This window comes from Marmota marmota, unplaced genomic scaffold (assembly GCF_001458135.2).
Source record: "Marmota marmota marmota unplaced genomic scaffold, marMar, whole genome shotgun sequence".
Classification (NCBI taxonomy): domain Eukaryota; kingdom Metazoa; phylum Chordata; class Mammalia; order Rodentia; family Sciuridae; genus Marmota; species Marmota marmota.
The window spans coordinates 36289785-36311807 of NW_025999990.1; the positions used below are offsets into that span (position 1 = coordinate 36289785).

At 36.3% G+C, this 22023-nt stretch overlaps 1 long non-coding RNA gene across 1 annotated transcript; it reads left to right on the top strand.

The window, feature by feature from the left end:
- Positions 1 to 4: 4 nt before the first annotated feature.
- LOC125617792 lies at positions 5 to 21723 on the top strand. Its single transcript, XR_007348908.1, has 3 exons — positions 5 to 135; positions 13578 to 13585; positions 21712 to 21723. It is a non-coding gene; the product is annotated as an uncharacterized LOC125617792 (long non-coding RNA).
- Positions 21724 to 22023: the final 300 nt, after the last annotated feature.

A 22023-nucleotide genomic window follows, 5' to 3' on the forward strand; every position in this document is an offset into this window, starting at 1 on the left:
TATTTTCATAGAATGAGTTATAAGGTTTCCCTCTTTTTCTATTTCATGGAATAATTTAAGGAGGATTGGTTTTAGTTCATCTTTGAAGGTCTGGTGGAACTTGGCTGAGAATAGGTCTGGTCCTAGCTTTTCTTTGTTGGGAAGCTGTCTCAAATCATTGATATTTGACTATGTGACTTTCTTGGGCAAATGAAATGTGTGTGCCGTGCCCAAGGTTAAGCATTTAGAGCACATCATCTTTCCATTCTACCCTTTGGTGAAGTGACCTTAATCTAAAAACATGGAAATGATTTGAGGATGTTTTCATTATATATCAAATAATATACTGTCATGTCTGTATCTGCATGAATTCTGCATTAAATATCAAAATGATGTTGCAATATAGTCAAGTCAGTATTACAACCTTAGTGATGTCAAACAGTAAACCCCATGTAGGGTATGTGGAATGTCCAGTGTGCTGAGTGGTTTTTCAAGTTGTGAAGAAATAAAAAGAAGACCTTGACACAGAATGAGTAATGAAACACCTTTGTTTTGCACTTTATTTCATAGGGTAGTTATGATATGATTTACTGAGTGTGATAAAGAAATTATGTTATGGGTTATCTATTGCTGTATACAAATTGTCCCAAAACTTAAGGGCTTAACACAACAACTTCCAAATATACTATTTTGTCACACCTTTCAAAATACATCTTTTTTGTCAGGAAGGATTTATTCTGCTTGGAATACTCCAAATGAGCCCAAACAATGCATTCTTCTCTATTAATTCTCATAGTTCACTTGCACAATTTTACACCTATGTCAACCTCACTGGCATGATCATTGTGAAAAGAACAGCATTCAAAACCCAGGTCTCAGGCAGGCATGGTGGTGCATGCCTGTAATCCCAGTGGCTCAGGAGTCTGAGGAAGGAGGATCATGAGTTCAAAGCCAGCTTCAGCAAAAGCAAGGTGCTAAGCAACTCAATAAAACCCTGTCTCTAAATAAAATGCAAAAACAAAAACAAACAAACAAACAAAAGTCTGAGATGTGGCTCAGTGGTCAAATGCCCCTGAATTCAATCTCTGGTACAAAAAAAAAAAAAATCCCTGGNGCTCTCAGACCACAATGACATTAAACTGGTAAAAAAAAAAAAAAAAAAAATCCCTGGTCAGATCTTGAATGCTTTCATATTGTCAATTTGACTCTTAAAGGAAAACAATGAATCTTCAAACACAAGCAAACAATAAGAGACCAGGCCTTGTTAGTCTGAAGATGTCTTTTGGAAGAGTAATTTCAATAGAGTAAAGGAGAGAGAGAGAGAGAGAGAGAGAGAGAGAGAGAGAGACACTAGACCACTCCTACATAATCCACAGGTCAAGTAACACGGAGATCAGTAATTACACCTTTACCTGCTGGTGCTCCAAAACAGATGCCTACTAAAGAGCAAGCATTTTTTTTTCACACCCTGAGGAAGCAATGAGCTGAAGGATGTCATATCTATTGTGTGGCAGATGTGCTTCCCCTCATCAGAAGCTCTATGGAACATTTTTTTTTCTACTTAGCAATTTTTCTATTTACTTCAATTTAAAGTTTGCAATACCTCATGAGATTAGCAAGCTTTTTCTTAAGGGAAGAAAATTAACATGCTTACAGAGCAGGTTTTTCTAAGCTATCACAGAACTAAGAGGCAGCTGGCAACTCCCCCTGAAACAAAGGCAACAGCAGCAGAAAGAGGGCCGGGGAAGCACTTGAGAAAATCCTATATCACGTTAGCACCTTTCCTCTTAAACACAGAAACCTCCAGCAGGAGACCCGACAACCATGAAGGTGACACTTGAAGAAAACTAAAAGAGGTGAGATCTCAATAGGTTTTGCTTAAACTGTCTGTTTAATGCATATTTGACCCACACTAAAAGGAAAATATCAGGTTACCCTGACACAGTTTCTCCTGTTTTGAATTTTCATTGAAGAATTTGAGAAACATGCATCTCTTTATGATGGTGCAAAAAAAATTTGGGTACAGTGCTCAGGCATTTAATAAACATAAGTTGCATTAAATATTTAATGATTAGCATTCTACATATTATTTCTTACTAATTTCCTAGCCCATTCCCCCTCAAAAAAAGAGAGAAAATAGAAAAAAGAAAAAAAGAATCTGTATATTTGCAAATAACATACTTTTATTTTACTCCTCTTCTCAATATGTCTACTTTTGTTAAAAAAAAAAAAAAAAAAAACAAAAAACTTTAAGCTTCTTGTCATTTTTAATGACATTTTTGACTGAGCAATTTTTTTTTCTTATTTTCTGATTACTCACAATTTATAAACCAAAGCATTTGCCATTAATGTTTTTAGGCAGAAGATCCAAAGGTCACATATTAATATTGGTCCCTATTTGGAAGAAATAATGTGTGGTTAGAACATTTACACCAAGACATTTGCCTCATTAATGACATGTGAGGTGGAAGCAGAGACTTCTATATTATGGAATGCAATTATAAAGCAATTTTTTGAGTATTTTCAAATATTGAAATGTAACCAACAATATGTAAAATCCACATTACATTTGGTTGAAACTCAAGTGATGTGTACACTAAAGTGAATTCCCACAAATTCTGTGTCGTAGGCAAAAATGAATTTTAAATGCATGAAATTCCTTAATATAGTGCCACTAATTCATTGAAGAAATTGAAATAACCACATTATTATCTCTGATGATAGGAAAAATAAAATTATGAAAAAAACGTTCATATAAGACACAAAATTGTACTTTTCTTTACATGTGCTCTATAGTAAAAATACATCAGACAATTCTTAAGCTTAACAAAAGTTATATGTACTTTCCTAATATAAATGCATATTACATCAAAATTTATGCCTGAGGTCTGAAACTTCTGGAGAATTATTTCAATTTTTCTACATTGGACTATAAATGAGTGGATTGTTTTTCTTTTCCCATAGGCTAGGGTATTATGCAAGTATTTGTTTGAGAAAAATATGCATGCAACATTGCAATAGCCTAAACTGACTTATTGTGACTCTACTTTGAATATCTTTGAATGTTTTATTTTGAAGCTAAGTAGTCAAGGCTGTACCTTGTCATTCAAACTTCTATATGGTTATATTCAATATGTATCATTCAGGTTGATATTATAAAACATTATTAAAATTGATATATTATATATTATATGACATATTTATATGATGCTAAGATAACAATGGACTTTACTTGACATTATAATATAGATGTATAGAAATATTTTAAATATAGAGAAATTAACTAATCTTTGGAAAAGATTGACTTTAATGTCAGTCATATATTGATACATAGAAAAATCACCTCAAATTCAGTATGTTACCACAACTAAAAGCATTTACTTTCCTCACAAGTCTGCCATTTATGCAAGAATTATTGGGATGATTCATCTCTGCTCCCTGTGTCATTGATTGGTGTAGCTCAAAAATGAAAGCAGTTTAATGACAGGGGTTAAAATTTTCTAATGTACATGTTTGCAAACTAAATGCCTTAGGCCAGGCCTGGCCCACACAATCTACTTTTGTAAACAAAGTTTTATTGGAACATAGTCTTAACTCAATTGATTATGTATTATCCACAAGCATGTGTTTATATTATAGTTACTTTTGCACAACAGGAGACTTGAGTATCGGTAACAAAGACTGTGTAGTCTACAAAGAAAATATTTTCTCTTTCTCTTTAAAGGAAAAAAAATGCTTCTGATATAAAGGTTCACTCACACATGTGAGGTGGTAGACATTAGCTGTAGACTAGAATCTCAGCTTAGATAAAAAAAAAAAAAATCCTAAATCAGCCTGGTGTAGTGGCACATGCCTATAATCCCAGCTAATCCAGAGGCTGAGCAGGCAGATCACAGGTTAAAGCCAGCCTTGGGAATTTAGCAAGGCCCTAAGCAACTTAGTAAGACCCTGTCTCAAAATAAAAAAATAAAAATAAAGGGTGGGAGTGTTACTTGGGATGTGGCTCATTGGTAAAATGCCTCTGGGCTTAATTTCTAGTATCCAAAAAGAAAAAAAATCCCACATGATCCTAAATGTGTACCAGTTTGCTTTTCTCATGATGACATTCAAAAGCAAGCAACCCAAGAAACAAGAAATGGAAATAGCTAGATTCTTAAGATCTAGGAAGTAACATAACAGTCCAGATTCAAGAAAGTAGAGGCATACACACTCCTATCTCTTGAAAGGAGAAGTATCAATGAAAATCAATAAATGTAGGTTATTTATTAAACCATCATGAACTCATGATATTTTAAAGCTATATATTCAAAATACTTGTCGTAAATATTACTCAAATATTCTTTGAGTATTTATTGAGCCCTTAAAATGAAGACTACATCTATAAACAAATAAATATGGTTCATATTTAAATAAGCATATATTTAAGCATAGGTAAAAGGTGATTAATAATCATATAAATGAAAAAAAATGATTATGATCATTTAGAGAATAATAACTATTATAACAAGAGTGACTGGAAGGGTTATGAGTGTGGCTGTTTTGGTCAGGGAGGGCTTTGCTCCACTGATGACATTTTAGCTGACAAGAAATAGCCAAAAGGATAACTGCACATAGAGATAGAGCAAACATAAACACCATTTTTGAAAATGTAAACTTAGAATATTCAGAGGACAGAGGAAAGACAAGATTGACTAAAGTCTAATAGTAAAGAACCAAAACAGATTCTGCATCATAGAAGTGCATGGGAACCAGACCACTAGGATTTTATACTGTGCAATTTTATTCTAAGCTTACTGGGAAGTCCTTGCAGTGCTATAAGGGAGTGGCATACTCTGATCTCATTTTTTAAAATTTACATTGACTGCCATGGAGAAAGGATTATGGGCTTAGAGTGGGACAGATAAAGAGGGAAACTAATGAGGCTGTGAGGATTGTATCCAGGTAAAAGCAGAGACACCAACTGAAAATCAATTGCTAGAGTCAACGCAAAAGATGATGGTAACTTCTGCTAACTGATCTCCGACAAGATGAAAATATAATAAGAACAAATTTGAAAACAGGGTCTGAAAGGACTTGTGTGGAGCAAGCCCCCCACATGGGAAAAGAGGTGAGACTGGGTGGTCTATTACTACTGAAACTCAGGTTTGCTTACCTCTGAGCTATCCTGAGATTGGGGGATACTCATTCGTAGTTGGAAGAGCTGCACTCAAATGCATCTTCTCCAGAAGTTCAAAATCAACAAGTTAAAGTTGGTAGCAGACAGGATTCTTAGAAAACTCCTTGTTCTGGCTCTGAACCCAGTTTGGTATCTGAACTTTTTTGTGGGAGGCAGGGTACTAGAGATTGAACTCAGGGTCATTCTACAACTGAGTCACATCCCCAGCCCTATTTTGTATTTTATTTAGAGACAGGGTCTCATTGAGTTGCTTAGCATCTTGTTTTTGCTGAGGCTGGCTTTAAACTCATGATCCTCCTTCCTTAGCCTCCTGAACTGCTAGGATTACAGGTGTGCATCATCGTGCCTTGCCTGGAGTCTGAACTTTGACTCTTATTTACTGCAAATGAAGTTGTTCTCATGCTTAATGGAAGGACTCAGGGGATCACTGTCCCAAAGTGGGTGCCAGCAGCATCGCGGCACTGTGTGCTTCTCAGTGGAAAGATGAGAAAGCAGGGAATTTTGTTAAACTCTGCCTTTATGGAATAGAATCAGTTACTTGGGCTACACCTTGAGATACTAAACCCACCATAGAAAATGATCCAATGGGAGCACTCAAGGTAACTCCTTGGTTTTTCTTTGAACCAAATGCAAGATGTTGGTCTCACAAGATAAGGAAGAAAAAATTCAACAGACTTGATGTGTCAGTGAAGAGCGGGAGTTCAGTGAGGATGAGAATTCTATTTTCTCCGTGCCAAATATGAGTTAATGTTAGATACTAAAGTTGCTAATAGTAAGTGGAGAGAAATACTCAATTTGCAGAAGTTCTCAAGACTGAAGAAAAATAATTTTAATACCATCGTGGAAAATATTCTATCTTCAAATATTCTCAACCAACTGTGCTGGAAATAAGTTGTTGGAACAGGTAGGAAAAGTCAGGTGTGTGAACTCATTCCTGAATGAACATCTCTGGTGGTCTCTGCTCTCCAGAAGCACCCAACTTTAGAAAGAAAGGCACAGGTTCTTACCATTAGCTTCAGAAAGATAGCCCTGGGAAAAAAACAAAATAAACAAAAGCATTTGAGAATTTGGGAATTTTTTTTTAAACTCCATCCTGCCCTGGCATCTGGTTGAGAGGAATGAACAATACACAGAAAACCTTTATTAAAATTGACCAAAATTAGGTGACAAGGACACTAGCCATGTAGGATTCTAAGGAAAAATAGAAAATTCCCCCAAAGCAGAAACTACTTCTAATTACCTCAACTTTTTGTCAGGCCTGGGAGGGAAGGCAGATGAAGAAAACCAGAAAAATCTGCTTGTCTTCTGAAAGGAATTTGGACTTCGTAAAAGACAAGACCAACATGGAATGAATCTGTTTTAGTAAAAGGCAAGAAAGGGAAAAGAGAGAGACTTGTAGACTTTGTACGGCTCCCTTCTATCCACTGTTCAGGTTTAGATGTGGTATACCCTGAAAGGTCACATGTGAGACAATGCAAGAAGGTTTGGAGGAGAAATGATTGGGTTATAGCCTTAGCTTAATCAGTGAGTTAATCCCTAATGGAATTAACTAAAGTTGGTAGAGTGTGGCTGGAGGAGGTGGGAATTGGGGCGTGGCTTTGGGTATACATTTGTACTGTGGAGTGGAGTTTCTCTCTGCTTTCTGATCACCAATGTGTGTTGCTTCCCTCTGCCACCCTCTCCTATAGTGATGTTCTGCCTCACCTGGAGCCCGGAGGAATGGAGCCAGCCTTCTATGGACTAGGACCTCTAAAACCTTGAGCCCTTTTTCCTCCTTTAAAATTGTTCTGGTTGGGACTTTTATGTCATAGCAGAGAAAAATGACTAAAACATCCACTAAGTGTTCAAAATCCTTGGGCATATCTGCAGTTTCTCTTGTTTCTCCTTCTTTATTCAAGAAGGAAGTGGGAAGAAGTCTTGTAGAACTGCAGGTAGAAATGGACACGTAGATTCATGTCCAACAGTCTCTGAAATCTTTCAAGGTTGTATACTCACGTTAAGTTGGAGATTTGTATAGAGTCCAGGGATATGACATATCAACTTTATCAATTTGTTGTAAGATTAAAATTAGTAAATCCATGCTCAAGTGTTCGAACATTCCCAAGCACTTAATAAATATGCACTTAGTTAATAATATCATTTCTATTTTAGAATTGCTGATGAGCTTGACCTCTATTATCCTTTCTGTTAACTTCTCAACAATGAAGTCAGCATTTACATGTAAAATCTGATGTCCTAGCCTGTGGGAATTTAAGCCTCTCTCCTCCACTAGGAAGTCTCTATGGAGCTGTTCTAACAAACCCTCACATTAAAAAGAAATGCATGGAGACAAGAATTTGCACAATAGAAGTCAGTTTGCACATGCGTGAATTCAGTCTTCCCTCCTTTCACTAACAGTGGACAGAACAAGTCCTGAAATAATGCATGTGGAACTTGACCCTGGATGCACTTCGACAACATTTCAAGCATTTTCAAAAAGACTCTTTTTCTGCTTCAAGATATCGCTCCAAATTTTGATGATGAACAGAGATGCCAATTTGCTTGCTTGGAGTTTAGTCTTCACATTTGCTGAGACGCAGCTAAATGAGATTTAGGAAGACACAATACAAATAGCCTTGCACAAAAGATTTCAAATCAAATGCCGCTGGTACCATATCCAGCTGTGGACAATGTGCCTTTTTACACTTCTGCCAACTCCACTCTTGCTTTTATAAAGAGGAAGGGAGTCCAGCTGCCCTAATTCATAGTTCCTCAGGCCTCACCCCAGGAATTTCTTTGCTCTGCCCAAGACTGAACATGACTTTAGGGCCCTGTACCAGTAGTCTGTAAGTGAGCATAAATAATAACCCTAGAGAGATCATCTTCAATAACCCAGGTGCCAGTAGGACTGGCTTTATGTGTAAGTGACATAGATGTTAGTCCATATTATATAATTTTAAAGAACCTAAAAATGACCTCAGAATTTCTCAAATCTCTCCCACGTATTGTTTTATAAGTTGAAGTCTTTATTGGTTTATAATTCTACATGTATTTTATGATATATTTTGTTTTTTAAATGACCTCTAAATAGCTTCTTCCACATATTTTCCAATCAGAAATTTTTCATTAAAAAAAAAGGAACAGAAACTTAAGAGGCCACAGCTAAAGTATTATGTGAAATAAGCATGTACTTAAATTCATATAATAGTCATGTGTTAGTTAGCTTTCTGTCACTGTGACAACATACTTAGTCAGATTTTTTTAGAAGAGGTACAGTTTATTTGGGCTCACAGTCTCAGTCTCTGGACAGCTGGCTCCATTCATCAGGGCACAGGTGAGGCAGAACATCATGACCAAAGACTGGCAGAAGGAAGCAGCTCATGTGATGATCAGAAAGCAGAGAGAGAAAGAGGGAGGAGGGGAGGGAGAGACTCTACTCTTCAGACACAAAATACATACCCCAAAGACATGTCCCTAGGGAACCACCTCCTCCAGCCATACCCTACCTGCCTTCAAATATAACTCAGTTAATCTCAACAGGGGATTAATTCACTAATTGGGTCAAGACTCTCATAATCCAATCATTTCTCCTCTAAAACCTCCTACATTATCTCACACATGAGCTTTTGGAGAACACTTCACATACAAACCATAATGCCTGACATAATCAACTTAGTAAAGGAAAGGGTTTATTGTGGCTCACAATTTTAAGGATGTCAGGGCATGTTTGCTTGATGCTGTTGCTTTGGGCCTGTGGTAGCAGAGTCTATTACAGTAAAGAGCATATGGTGGGAGAGGTCTGCTTACCTCATGGCAACCCACGAAACAAAGAGAAAGGGGGCCATGATCCCAATATCCCTTTCAAGGGCATATCTCCTAATAACCTAACTTTCTTCCACCAGGACCCATCTCTTCAAGGTTCTGGTACCTCCCAATGATCCACTGGCTGAAGACAGAGCCTTTAACACATGAGCCTTTGGAGGACATTCAAAATCCACACCATAGAGGTTATTATGTATATGAAATATTACATGTCATAAAATGCCACATATAGCATGTATGTCCATGTGTGTATACACACACACAATCAGTACATGTTATCAGGAACAAGGTACATGTGAAGGACAGAGATCATGTGTCTCTGGGCTGGGCAAAAGGACAACAGATCTCACATTGGAGGCTAAGAAAAGGAAGACCAAAGCCCCAAGAGGGGAGGTTAGAATTTCAGAAAACAGATTTTGGCCTTTGGCCTTTCTTTGGCTATAAACAAGGATATTAAAAATTAAATCTTATTGTCAGGCACTTTCATATCAGACATGCTGTCTTATATAATTTGCCACAGTTTCATGCAATACGTGCACTATGCCTATTCTAACTTCACTGATAAGAAACTGAGGCTCAAAGAGATCATCCTTATGATAAGTAAATACAATATTTTCTGCCGTTTATTGAGTGCCTTCATTGCACCAATGCTTCTCTATTATAATTTCTACAGTCACTCTATGAAAGTCGGAATCATTCTCATTTTTCTTATGAGAATATAAAAGCCTAAAATGTAAATAATTTGCCCAAGGCAAAACTAATAAGTAGCTGATTTGTGTTCATGTTCAAATTTTGTGAGTGAATTGAGTGCACTTTCCATTGTGGAGGAAACTCATTTAAACTTATCATATTTCCACAGAGGAAAATGCATTTATTTCCCTTACCGTCCCCAGAAAAGAAATTTACAGGTGGGAGCACTCTTGGTATTTTCCATTCCCTCATTCCCTCCCCTCAGGAAGAAAGGAGTGACTTATCTGTTTAGCTGAAAGTATAGAGCACACAGTGTCAGGCCTTATGATCAGGCTGTTCTTGGTCTCATGCTCTCTCTTCTCTCTGGACTCTAAGCTCACAGGCAGAGGAATCACTGGAGCCAACGAGACTGCATGGTCACGTAGGGCCTTCTAAGATGCAGGATAAAGAAGTGAACATTCCTCTGACACCTATGGATGGTTCGGTGCCTGAGCAACACTGGGTCCTTCCTCATCGATAGTCTCATAACTGCAAAAGGAACTAGAGAATATGAACATATTCTAAATGTATAAATGCGCTATTTTACCTTGAGAAGAGACACAAAAATAGAAATCACTGCACTTAATGAAATAAACACAGAACCCACTACTGATCTGAGTGTGTAGCCAATATGCAATATATATTTATTAATTTTAACTCATTTGGATCTTGATATTTAGTCACCAGGAGAATCTCATGTTAAGAATAACAGTATCTAGCAGCAGGGGAATGCTTACTTTTTAAATCTTCCTCAACTGCAAAAGGAGAAGGGAAGATACCTTTAAAAATTTTCATATATTTTTTTCCTAAAGATAACTACAGTCTATCTAACTTAGAGAAGGTATAATGTCAAAATTGATATAGAAATGATAAATGAATGAACAAAGCCCCAACCACCCTTCTTGGGACTCTGTCTTCCTTTCCTTAGCCCCATATACAGGACTTGCTCTCCTTCTCCAATTTTTTCCATCAAAGAGACATGGGACCTTTTTTCTTCCCTCTCTTCTTTTGACTAAAACACACTATCAGGGAAAAGGATATGCAGCCTCTCCCTAATAACCTGTACTGATATATATTTTATATATTTATCCAGACACATATATGCATGCACATGGATATATGATATGTTGTTTGACAGACCCTTTAGAATGACCCTCTCTGAAGCAGACATTTAGGCCACTTTGATACTTAGGACTTTTGAATCCTGAGTCAATAAAAGTGAGAGCTAAGGAGTAGGCAATCACATGGGTGTGTCTGCTTCAGGTGATGAGAAAATAGCTTTACACTGCCACCTTTTACCAGGGACTAAGGAAGCCATGGGTGCAATGTGGTTCTGGTATTGAAAAGTATCCCTGAAACACAGAAGCCTTTTCAAGTCAATTTCAACAAATGGATCGTGCGTCTTTTCTAGCCTACATTCCTTTTTCTGTTTACTAACTTTGGCTGCTTTTGTCATCAAATATTTTATTGCCTTCACTCCTACATAGATTTCAACAACTTCCCAAGTAAATTGCCAGGCTGCCTGTGCAACAGAGTGAGACAAAAGTCAATTTTATGTAGTGCTATGTTTTGGACCTATGTATCCTTCCAACATTTATATATTGAAACTTAAACCAGAAGGTGATAGTATTAAAAGCTGGGGCCTCTAAGAGGCGATTAGGTCATGAGGGTTCTGTCCCTACAAATGGTATTAATGCCCTTATAAATGAGGCTTCGGAGAACTGTCTGGTCTCTTTTACACCTTTTGTTTCTTCTGCCAGGTGAGAATACAGCATTTTACCCTTTCCCCTACTCTCATCATATAAAGATGCAGCAAGAAGTTTCTTTCTTAGAGAATGAGAGCATCCCTCACCTGAGATAGAATCTACTGTTGCCTTGACCTTGGAATTTCCAGCTTCCAGAACTGTAAGACACAAATTTTTATTCTTTATAATCATCCAGTCTCAGGTATTTTGTTAAAGCAGGGGAAACAGACTAAAATACATTCTATTTGACCACCCACCTCCAGCCAACAAAGTAAGTTTATGAGGCAAAGAGAAAAGCTGGAGGCTGAAAGTAGATCAACTTTGCAATATTCTGCCAGAGCACTTCATCACTTAACGTGTCCCTGATGTTCCCTGTTATTTCAGCCCAATGAAAGGAAACTCAAGGATGTCACTTAGAACTTGATACCATATTTGAAATTACACACTATTAAAATTTAATAACTTGAGGAATAAAAAGAGTAGGAGCTTGGCTGTAATTACTGGTAGCACCAGAATGAAGGGCTGAACTTTGGGGAGTAAAGGCACTTCCACTAACAGGCCAAGCGTTCATATTTGTCCTGTAAAAGACACTTGTTCTCTTATGCCAATGGGACTCCTGAGAATGTGAATGAAAGTGGGCTTTCAAGAACCCAGGATCAGGGGGAAGGCATAACTAGATCTTAAAAACAGAAATTGAGTAACTCCAGTGACTGAAAATTCCACAAAAGTGCCTACAAGCAAGAGTTGGCTTAAAACACCCATTGAGGTCAGGGTAATCAAAGCAAAACCTATGGTGTCTATGTTGGAATTTGATAGCCCTCAGCCTTTCCTTTCTACAGGCTTCAAAAATCCAGATTTGCAAGACATCATTCCACGGTAAGTAATAAGAATAGCTGTTTTCTACTGCAGAATCCCTGCTGCTGGTAGATGACCCAAATTAGTGGAGTAGAAGAATTTTGACTGAAGTTGAGTATTGTCTACATTATATTTCCAAGGTTAAGATGACTTAGAAACAATTCATTATCTGAAAATGACCGGTGGGCCTGGTTGAACCTAAGGAATTGAAGTGTAAATGGAATTGGAGTCCAAGTGTAAAAGTATTAAGTGACTATTACAAGAAAAGAGCAGCTTTGCTTTCCTGCACTAAGAGCCCACTTTTTTTTTTTTTTTTTTTTTTTTTTGGTCTCAGGCTTTGATGCTAACAGTTTATTATTGTTCTTTTACTCAGATGGCTCACAGAGGACCCACATAAAGGTGGACAAGACATGAGACCTCTGTAAAGGACAGGAAGATGTCAGGGTGTACAAGACTCCATTCCCAGGAAGAAATAAAAGCACAGGCAGTAGCTGTGGGCCTCATCTTGTTCGGGTTGAGTATTAACATATGGAAAACAAGCAATGGTCTCTTCAATATAGACAAGGAGACATACAGTGAGAAAGGACAGAATTAGTTAAGGAATATCATGGAAGGTATCCACATTTTGAAAGAGACTGAAGTTTAAATGTCTCATCATATCACAGTGTGAATTAATGAGGTCATTATCACCCCATCTTTGAATCCAGCATCTATCTACACTTTATCTCTTGCAGGCAGCTGCAGAGCTAGAAAGGACAAATGGACAGTTCAATGTCAGGCAACACTGGTGATCGATCATAACGGAGTACATGGAATAAACAGGTAGATTGACATAAGCACAATCCCCATGCATCCCAGGAAAGTGCTCCCTGAAGAACGGAAATAGCCCAGAGAATGCCCTCTCTTCTCCCAAGTTGTAAAATTAGCAATCTTTTAGCTCTGGAAAAATATTTCGGACACAAATCAACTTAGGGGGTATAAGTCCAATATGTCAACTCCAAAACAGTTAGGCTGATCTTGTCAGGGAGCTTCAGCCTGCCAACCACAGACTATCCTGCTGAGACTGAGGTCCTGCATCCAGTCTTCCCTCCTTGCCCAGCTTCCTGTGGATCTGTATTCTTGCCCAGCCCACCAATGCCATTTAGGCGTCTCCCGAACAACCTGCTACTTGCTAATCCCAGAAGCTTCTCACATGGCAGTATGCATCTGACAGGCTCAGATTCTGGCCACAGCTTCTGTGCCAGGCACACCTGGGGCCGGAACCGCATGCCTGTGACCGTGGAGTCTTGCAGATTTGTATGTCTCCTCTAAAGACTGAATTGAAAAAGTTCAATTCTCTGTGATTTCTAGGGGGACAAAACCTAATCATATTTTTCCTGAACCAATTATCTTTCCACCAAGGAAGGAATCAGATTCATTGCCAGTGGGTCTAACATTTGCTGCCAAAAAAAAAAAAAAAAAAAATTTTTTTTTTTCCTCCATGTAAGTCTTAAAAGCAAACCTTGATTTTTCTTTGCAGATTCAGATTCATTGATCATGTGACATTGTCAATTACACCCAATGCTTTTTTATACAATGACTGACATGGTACTTGATCTGATCCATTGAGTGGAGTGATCCTTTACTGTTAGACCTCTACAGTTCCACTGGTTTAGCTGTGATATGGTATGTACTTTACTTAATCATAAATATAGCCACAGAGGCAGTTTATGGATTGTGTTTTGTGTTGATGTTTTTAAATAACATTGGCTCTTTTCAAGACTTATTCTGAGGAATCAAAAGTTCTTCTTTTAATCAGATGGGGATTCATTTCCTCTCATCAGCACAAAACATAACTGACACATCTTTAAAATATAAGATAGTGATTTCCTTTCATTTCCTCTTTCTACTTGTAAATATAGACACAACTAGATTATCACCATGACAAAGTTGAAGTTACATTAATCTTTTCACCTAGCAAGGCATCCATTACCGGGAAAATATGGCTTGTATCATTCATTTCACTGATACCTAGTTTTAGCATGTACAGCTTGCGTCTCAGTAAATTCTTGCTCTCACTGATTCTTAAGGCATCAACAATGAAATTATATACCTTGAATGAAATATAGCTAGACACAAACATAAACAGAGTGTAGTATTTTAGTTTTATAAAAATTATTCCATTCACCAATATCAAGATACTGTAGACAATAAATTCTAAATAAATTAAAATGCTGCCAAATGCATATTTGTATTTTTTTATTTTGACAAATCTTCAGTAGCTTGTTATTTCCTAACAAACACTGAATTAAGTACTTTTCTATTAATTGAACAGTCACCCACTACATACCTCTGTGGCTCCTATGAAACTTGAAGCCAGTACAATTATTAGATCATAACAATGGTAGTGAAAAGCAAAATAAAATTGACCAAGAACACAGTTTCCATAAAGGAGAAATGAGAAATCTAGCTGTCACGCAGTGCAAAGTCTGATCACCTAGAGGGTGTGACTTGAAAAAACAGGGGACATGGCCTAGACCTAAATTGCATCTTTTACCCATCTGTCAAAGTAAGAGTGAGAACAATATCTCAGTCTGAAATTAATTCATTCAAAGTAACCCCTGATTGTTTTTGAGATCTCAAAAGTGCAAATTTCTCTGAGAGAAATAAAACCTTATGTTTCTTACCCTTCAGGAAAAAATGAGTTTATATAATACTTTTTTTTGTCTTGGCATGAGAAGCACAGGGCAGCATGGGTCACTAACTGTCACAGGATCCTAAGTAGATTAGACAATAAAAAGTGATACAAAAGCTGAGGATAAGCTTGGCTAACTTCACAGTTGTCCCCAATAAGATACTTGTCCCCGGAACATGGCCCTAAGGAAAGATCACAAACTATTTTTCTATCTTACAATCGTGTTCAGTCTTTATTTCTGCGTAACACTGTCTCTGACTCTTAAATCCTAGTTGAGTTTTAAATATAGCTCAGTGATTGGGTCCAGCTGAAAGGACTTGAATCCCAGTTCGGCTCCTGAAGACTGCATGACTGTGAGCAGGCAGTTGGCCTTCCTAAACTCCAGCTTCCTCAGGGAGAGATAATATCGACCCCTCTGGATTGTCTTGAGGATTAAATAAAACGATGCCTACAAAGGGCTTAGCAGAGGACCCAGCTCAAAGCAAATGTTCACAAACTGGAGTAATTACTAGATTTATCAGGGTTGTGGGCAGAGTGGGGAGCTGGACAATGTGAGAGGTCAGGACAGTGACCTGTGAAATAAAGGAAGAGAAAGATGTGGACGACACCTTTGAGAGAGGAGCAGAGACATAGATCAGACTTATATTTGTCTTCTCTGAGGTTTGTCTCAGCACTGAAAATGCTCTGTCTTCCCACATCCAAGCATGTACCTGAAAGTTCCTAACAATAGAGAAGGGTAAAGAGGCGACCTCAATCAACGTTGTGCGGAAGCTAATAGACCAACTGGAGATGACTCTGTTACTGAGGTGTCTGCACATCCCGAGATGCAGCATTTTCTTCCCCAGTCTCTTCACCATGGAGAAAATTGTTCCAGACAATAGATTCTCAACCCCTGTCCCTCACGCACAAGTGCCATTCTAAACACCACTCTGAAATCACTTCTGTGTGTAATACAACAAAAACAATGAAGACTGAAGTAATTCAGAGACACAGAAAAACATCATATCACTATAAAGACCCACTGGTTGAAATAATAAGAAAATTCATGCATACAAATTACAGAAACCCAGACTTAAGAAAATCACAATTAATTTATATTTATATTGATTGGAAATATATGAACAGATTATGGTTTAAATAAACACAGGGCTATACTTATTGGACTAAAAATTTTTGTTCAGCCACAAGATACAACTGATGATTTAATCAGGCTATTATTTTATCTCTGGATTGACTTTTTAATGTGGTTACTACTAATGAATGATACCTTTTCTTTTCCCATGAAGCTATGATTTTCATAAGAAGGTTCACTATGAGGATGGTGTAAAAATGGTAGTCTTTAATTTTGAAGACCATGACATTAATACCAGAATAATTGCTCATTATCAGAAGGTAGAAATTGACTCCCCTGAGTTTCACAGGAAGACTGACCATCGTGCTCCTGTGTAAATTGATGCTGATGTCATTATTCACTTTTTCCCTAGGGTTTTACAAAAACTTCCTTTACTTCCTCCTTTTTCTACTTGCTGGATTCCATTTTTACATCATAACCACCCTAATATTCCAAATTATCCATCTCTAATACATTTATCTTCTGCTCAAAGCCTTGAATGTCATCTATGGAAATCCTTTCATTCAATCTCCTTGGTTTCAAATATACTCAGCTACTAAACCAATTCCAGTAACTTATTTTTCTTCATTTTGCTTCTCCAACATCTCCAATGTTCACTGCCACAGAATATATTCACATGAGAAAAACAGTAAGGAAAAATAATTAATAGTGCAGTTTTCAGTGTTAGACAAACTTGAGATCAAAGACAGGTTCTCTTTGGTCATCTTTTCATCTTGGAGACAAAATTACACAAAAGTCTCTATCAATGCCTAACAATATGAATTTTTGAAAATAAACACCTTTAAACCTGTTTCTGAGAGAATAACAACTTTGAAAACTGTATGGAAGATTAATGAGCTATTCCATGCAACACTCTCAGTATAGTGCCTGGCACATAGTAAATTCTCTATAGATGCCATTATTTTTACTTTCATTTTTTATTTTGAAGCTAAAAGAATATCTTCTTCATTCATGACATTTAATTTACCTGTTCTTATCTCAAAAGTGATCTGGGCATCTATATCATGAATGGTAGGTAATGAAGCATGGTTATCAAACTGAAGGTTTAAGCTTTATCTTATGGTGAGAAATTGAAACTTGATGGTAAATAAGGTTATAACTAAATCCATAATATTTAAGAGTAATACATGAAAGAGTATATAAGTTCGATGGGATAAGAGAACAATGAAAGCACACCAGTTAGGAGATCATTAGAAAACTACAAGTAAAAAAGCTATCCATATCTGTTGTCAGTGTCAGAAAACACTATGAGCATAGATTAAATATAGGAGTAAGACAAAGTGTAATGAATAATATAATTCCTGTGTCTCTAGTTCAAATATCAACAAACTGTTGGAGGAAAAGGTATTGGATATGTATTTCATTGTGTTAGATTTCAGCAATCTAAGATTGTCAATAATAGAGATAGGCAGTCATCAATTAGAAACAAGATTCTATACCACAAAAAATAAATTCATGCTCAAGACAAAATGTAACACATACATATTATTTGAAACTGTATAATTAAACTCACTAAACACTAATGTAGGAAAAGTAAAGTGCTAATTAGGACTGTCTGGTATACTAGACAGAAAGATTGTAAAAAAGGAAAGAAGAGTTTCATGGAAGTCAGGAGAAAAGGGATTTTCTCAAAAAGATATGGTAGAATTTTGCAGTTACCTCTCTAAGCCTGTGTTTCTTCACTGCAGTGTGGAGTGTGAACAAACTGGTACTCCTCACATCCATCTTGGACCATGAATCTCTCACCTGTGATTCTCTGTGTTTATTCAGCTGGATGATAACTCTTAGAGCAATTTCAGCATTTTTTGAAAACAATATATATCGGATATGGCAGAGCTGTTCTCAACCTGAGCCCCAGACTGAAAATTCAAAGTCCATCACACTTATCATTTCCAGTCTCAAATTCCAATCTGGATCCCCAGTGGGTTCATTCCATGAGTGAAAATTAAAATTCCATAGTGTTTAATCTCCAGCAAAATTGTAAGTCTTGTTTGACACAATAGTGAGCTTTTCTTAACTAATATTGAAGGGCCAGTTGTAAGTCCTGACTAAAGAAAATGTGGACTAAGAGGTCTTGAAATTTAATATTCTTTAGACAGCAATTTCAGACAAGTGAAGAGAAGAAACCCACATTTGTACAAGTTAGAGAATGATTGGAGCCCGTGTAGAAATGGAGGCAATATATCCAACCAAAGGGGCAGGCGAGAGGAGGGATTTCATGCTGAGTAGAAAGCAAAATGGTGAATAGTAATCTGAGCAGAACACAGGCTCAAAAAGCCTTTTTCTAAGGTTATGTCAAAATAACATCTAAATGCTGGAAGACTTATGTCATAGGGATGCACAGATTGGAAATGCAAGGAAAAAGACTGATCAAGGAGCCCACGCAAGGGTGGGGGAGAAAAAAAGAAAAATGTTGGTGTATTAAACTTTTAAAAGAAGCAGTGCTCTTTTTATTCTTCAATGGGAAAGAAGGTAATAATATGGCGGGGGGTGGGGGTGGGCAGGTGCCAGGGATTGAACTCAGGGGCACGCGACCACTGAGCCATATCCCCAGTCCTATTTTGTATTTTATTTAGAGACAGGGTCTCAGTGAGTTGCTTAGCATCTTGGTTTTTTTGTTTTTTTGTTTGTTTGTTTGTTTGTTTTTGACGAGGCTGCCTTTGAACTCAAGATCCTTCTGCCTCAGCCTCCTGAGCCCCTGAGATTACAGGCAGGAGCCATCGCACCCAGCAAGGAAGGTGATAATTTTCGGAGAAACAGTAGATAGACTAGAAAAGTTCTGGGGTTCACTATATAAATGAGTGTTATGTGTGCACAATTCTATCAGGTAAAAATGCCAAGTTGCCTGTATGGCTTCTGACATCTCTTATTAAGAAAGAGTTATTTAGTTGTAAACGGACATAATAACTTTATTTTATTTATTTTTGTATGTGGTGCTGAAGATTGAACCCAGTGCCTCATGTGTGCTAGGCAAGCACCTTACCACTTAGCCACAATCTCAGCCCCACAAATATTTCTTGAGTATCTACCATGTATTAGGAATAGGAACACAGTGGGTGAAGAAAAAGGGCAAATGAATGAATAATTAATTAATTGTAGAATATGAGTGTTTTGCATGACATTATCTTGTAATTTAAAGAGAGATTCTCCCTATATGGGGAAAAAAGAATCTTTTAATTTTCCTAAAATCTTGCATCAAAGAGGTTTGGCTAATTTCTGGCATCTACTTTTAAAGGGAAATTAAAATTGAGTTAAATGATGATGGAACCTTACAGAATAAAAAAAAGATACTGGAATTTTTAGGTTTTTCACCATACTGGAGATATTGTTGATGTGTAAAAGCTGCACATATTGAATTCATACAACTCCATGTGTTTGTGTGTAAGCGGACACCTATTAAGGGATCACCATCAAAAAGTCATAAACATATGCATGTCACTTCCAAAGTGTCCTTACACTCTGAGTCTCTGTTCTCATGAATATTGTGTGTTTATCTTAACAGTACCATATTAAAGTACTATTCACTTCATACAAGTGGATGGCTTTATTATAATAATTTTGTTTTGATAACATGAATTAAAATTATATGCATACATACACATGCATAGAAATGTGAGCATGAATATATATTAATATTTCATAGTGAACATGAACAACATCATGTAAGAGCAGTACTGCTCTGACTACTCTTTAGCCTTCTTTGTTTATCTTTGTGAAAAATTTCTTTCAAGAATGTGTCATAACAATAACTCATTTTCGAGTACCCTGCTCTCGATGCATGTAAGTTCCTAACAAAAATTTTTAGAGAGCCAGGTTCATGATGTAGTTTTTACTTCATTTGCTGAAATAAATTAGAAGAGATAAATCACAACAAAGGCAGAAAATGTGAAATAAGTAATATTTGATGTGTGATTGATTTACTTTTTATCTCTGGAAGCACTATTTTTTCTTTATTGTGAAGCTGTAGTCAAATGGTCAGTAATATAAAGTGTTTATGGTTTTCTGGATTGCAATTACAGTTTCTTAACCTATCTGATTTCAGGCTTGATCCTTGTCACGGTTTTTCATTTTAATGAATACAGAAAACATTTGAAGATGTTCAGAGTCTGATTTCTCTTATATGGAAACCTCAGAGTTTTTTTTTAACATTTCTTTCTCCAACACAACTAGAATTTCACACAGATTGTATTCATTTCCATAAAAGAATAGATAGAGTACATTTCAATGTAGCATTCTGGTTTTCAAAGGAATAAAATAAAGAATTCCTTTCAGAATATCTCCAATTAATATTATAAATTTTAACTCCCTTCCTCAGTCTTCCAAAATAATACATAAAAAATTTAATATGTAGACAATTTCATCTGCTCTTTTTTTTTCCTACAAGAATCTCCTCTCTTATTTTAAAATAAGATATTTGAAACAAATAAATCATGCTAGAATTATTTCCTTTTACTATGCTTATTGTTTTCATTTTAAAATGAGTTCTAAAAATAAGTCATTTTATTTTGTTTGCTATAATTTCAATTTTTTCCAAGACTCTTTGTATATTTTTTTAAAAATGATAGGTAGTAGAAAAATATTAATTTCAATGAAGGTTATTACCAAGTTTTAAGTCATAAAAACAGCTTTAATTCTCCACATAATTTCTTTTTTCTACCTGGAAATATTTATTAGTCTCTAAAAAATGTTTTTAACTGGTACAAAAAGTATAATTAATGGTAGAAGATGGAAAGGAGTCATAAATTTCAATTAAATATTAAATATCAATTTTTTTCCATTGGTACATTAAGTTATTTTATATCAAACATATGCTTCAAAGTAGAAAATGCATATTATATATACACAATGTACACATATAACATGCTGCATATTATAATCTATTTATATTATAACAATATAATTTGCTTATTGTAACATAACCAAAACAAAGGAAGTTATGAAATTAATTTGGAATCCTATAATCAAATAATAAACTATCATCTATGTCTAAAATAAGTTAGCTATCATTACAGAGTCCTAAAAAAATGGAGAATAGTCTTATCATACTCTCTATTATTTTAAGATCCAAACAGAATTTGAACTGAGCATTATTATATATACTGAAATTTCTTCAACATTTCCCCATTCACTGTTATCCTCAGCGATATTCACAAGTTAGAGTTCAAAAACATTTCATTAACTGTTCAATGTCTATGACATATAAATAAAATGCATCTTTTAAAATAAAACATTAGATGTCATTTAAATTCTTCTGTACATCTGGATAAAAATGCAGTAGACTAGAACAAAGTTAGGAAATGACCCAACATGCACCACGCAGCCTCTGTACTCTCCTGCTTTTTTGGGTAGAGCCAGGCCACATGACTTGTGTTAGTTAATAAGATACCACTAAGACTGAAATGAGCTTGCAAAATTGAGCTTATCTTCATGGACTTTTGCCATCTCTGTGAATAGAACATGCTCCAGATAGCTCGCCAATCCCAGAAAAGTGAGAGACATTTGGAACAGATCTGAACTCATTCCATAGTCTCAAGCCAAGCTAAACCTTGATCTGCTGAATCGCAGCCAATCTGCAGATATATAATCGAGAAAGAACGGCTTTATTGTGTATACTACTGAGGTTTTTTATGGTTGTTTATTATGCAGCAACAGCTCTTTAAAAACAAGAACATGTGGGAAAAGGTGACCCGATCATAAATTTCAAAGGAGAAGAATACAGGCAAAACTCATTTTCTAAGATCAGAAATTTTCTTTCAAGTTACCCCTATGAAAGTTTTTGTTTCTTATATGTGTCACTGCTTCTATGAAGTAGAGTCGTGTTGTCATTCATGTTATCTCTAATCTTCACAAAAGCACTTCCTATGAGGCTACACTCTTGAAAGGAGGAAACTGGCTTGGAAAAGCTAATGGATCATCCTTGTCTACACAGGTG